We start from the raw sequence: 3,232 nt of genomic DNA, 5'->3' as shown, positions 1-3,232 counted from the left end.
TAAAGTAAGAAATTGAAAAATTCTTGAATGGTATTTTAAAATTTTGCCCTTTTGAATTTGTTAGCTGAGATTATGAGCTTCTAGCAAGAGCCATCTCGAATGCCCGGGGCGTTGCGCAGTGGTTTGACACGCCAAATAGATGTTAGAATGTAAACCTTGCTAAAACATTTTTTTAATTCGACTCATATCTAATATTAAAGGAAAAATTGGAAAGAAAACGATATTTTCCTGAACTTATAACTTCTGTTTCCAAGAAAAAAATTAGAACAAAAATCCAAAAAATTAAATCTTAGTATAGGGTTCCCAAGCAATAGAAAACGATTCCAAAACTCAATAGATTATGTATTTTATATACTAAAGTCATAAATTTCCATCGATCTAACAGTTTTTAGATAAGAAAAACATCTTAAGTCTTGCGAGTTGGTTAATTTCACTTAGTTTTTTTTTTTATTTCGAACCACTGTGTTCTGTAGGAGACCACCAGGACCCGGCAACTTTACACGATTTGTCTATGTATCGTGTGACCAACATCTTTTAAATAAGTGTTCGTGAATCTCGTTTTTAAGCTTTTTTTCCTCAGATTTAAGCTTTTTTTGCCTTGAGAGCATAGGAGATGAAAGCTCCAATCTGAAGAAAAAAGCTTAAATCTATCAAAAAAGGGGAAATCTGAGGGGAAATCTGAGAGATGTGCTCCATACGGTTTGAATAGCGTTGCCGCCGTCTGGAGACCACGTGCTCGGCAGACTGCAATGCAAATGCTGTTCGCACGCACACCAATGTACCTTCGATTCATGGTTCCCAAATAGCGATTTTTGCATTTTCAATGCTTGGATATGACTTTTAGTTTGTCGAATCACTTATGTTTTTCAATTTATTTCGAAGCTTAAGTTGATAGAAACGGTCTTATCATACAACCCAATTAGTTTAAAAACATTTGTGCGTAGTTTTAAAGGAATTTTTAGGGAAAACATCAGTCCAAAAATACCTCTTAAATGAACATGTATTTTTTCCAGCTTCCAACACTGGTGGTGTATTTCGATTGAAATTGCATGCCAAGAAAAGGAACAAAATTAGTTTTTAATTTTTATTCAAAACCTAAATAAATATTCTTTCTTTTGTCTTTCTAGTATTTTTAGATTTTTTGCCGAGTTAAACTGGAGGCATGAGTATTTATTGCAAATTTTTCAAATGAATGTCCGCGTTTGAAATCGCATGTGAATTTAACAGTTGCACTAGAAAAGTGAGTTCATCTGATTTTCATTCGGTAATTTCCAACATAATTGCCTCGGATGCAGATCGAAAAAAATTAACTACTTTAATAAAGTACAAACAATCGAAAATTTCGATGTGCACAGATTTGAAACAGATTATTTTCTTCGCAATGAAAACATATTCAAATTTTTTTAGCTCAATTTGGACCTGAAAAACATGAAAAGACATATTGGCATGCCAAGAAAAGGACCATGCCAAAATAGGGCTCACTTACCCTACCAATATTTTGATATTCTCAGCCCGCAAAATGCGGGAGAACTCCTTCACTGCTTCAGGTATCAGAATGGGGGTAGGCTTAATAGCTATAGGGGGCCCCCTTAAAGAAACTATTCTAGATATTTTTTCAAAACTATTCCAGATATTTTTTCACGACTTTAAGCCAAATAGCATCATGAAAGAGGTCGTGCATCATTTTTTATTTTTGTAATGCATTTATTGGTTTTGTTTGGACAGAAAGCAGCAATTTTGTTTCAAAATGTTCAAAATATTACGTTTTTTTTATGGAAATATGAATACATACATATGTGTGAAAAACTAACATCAGGCTACCAGAGGAAATCTCTGTGTGCTCGATTGATCAAAACCGGGAATCTGCCAAAGATCTTCGCTGTTAACCCCGTGGACGCGAACGCGAACTTCGTCAATGTTTTTTTACTGGCGGGACAGGTGGTCCGAAAGCCCGTGTAAGTCGGAAAACCAGTGGGAGAAATATTCGATATATTTTGACACATAACGCTGGGTGTTCGAATGTCCGTCGATTTATAGACTGACATTAATTCATTCTTACAAATCAACTCCTCACAATGTGTAGGTAGCTTTAACATAAAATTCAGATCAACATTAAAAAGTTCTTTGTACCGACAAGTGTTCAATAACTAAATGGCAATGAAATTGAAAATTTTATCAGACAAATTCAACTTAAACCACAATTAAACTTTAGCAGAGGACAGTTGTTTTCACGAAAAATTTAGGAGTCATGCTGAGTAAAACTAAGTTTAAAACTTTTAAATCTTTCAATATAGGAAACTTAGAAACGTTCGACAATGAAGTCAAAAATATGAATGAATGTATCTTAATATTAACTTCAAAACCCTCAACAAAGTGAGTTCCACCCATAAGGACTACGGAATAGCTAATCGTTATTCTGACAGTCATCATGAGTTATCAACGGGGACTTTTCTATGGGTAGTTGGAAAATGGAGTTTTCTTGGGACCAAAAACCAGAAAACGGAGCTTTTAGCCATCTGGTATCTGAGTTTGGAAGACGTCCCTTTGAGTAAGCTGCGAATTTATTAATTTTGTAAGGCGGTTTTTATACTGTCTTCAAACATTTTCATCCGTTTAATCGTACCGAGTATTACGCGCCGCGTAAGTAGTGATTCGAATCTACGACGATCTCGATAGTTAACGTCCTGGCTCATCGTTCCGGCAGAAAACCCCAGTCCTGGAAGTTCTCTGGCGGTAGCTTGTGTGCAGGTGTAAGGACGATTTTACCGGTAAGTTGCATTTTAGTTACCTTTGTGAAGTTCTTTTCAAGCATTGTGTTTGGTCTTTTTATGATACGGAAAACTACGGCTATTACCACGGCGACTAAGTTTGTGTACCTACACAAACTTCCCTCATTTCGCCAACCCCTTTTTGTTAAGTCTTCTTTGGAAGCCCACTCCTGGGAAGAAAGTTCGGGTTTTTAGCGACTTCAGCACATCAACTTTTAAGTTGTTTGCGCTTAAGTGCTGTTAAGTTGAACTACGCAATTTTGCTAAGAAATATTTACTGTCCTTTAGAACAAAGTGGGATTCGGTCCTGATTAAAATCAGTGGCTGTTGGTTTCTGAGAGTTATATCGTATTGTTTCAGTTTCGAACTCCGAAGGAAATCGAGACGGTACAACTGTTCCGACTTCAAAGAGGGCGGGGAAGCTCCCATACAAAATTCATAAAAATATGACACAATTCGAACAA

Source organism: Uranotaenia lowii, chromosome 2 (genome assembly GCF_029784155.1).
Source record: "Uranotaenia lowii strain MFRU-FL chromosome 2, ASM2978415v1, whole genome shotgun sequence".
Taxonomy (NCBI): Eukaryota; Metazoa; Arthropoda; class Insecta; order Diptera; family Culicidae; genus Uranotaenia; species Uranotaenia lowii.
Note: the sequence above shows the minus strand (reverse complement) of the source record.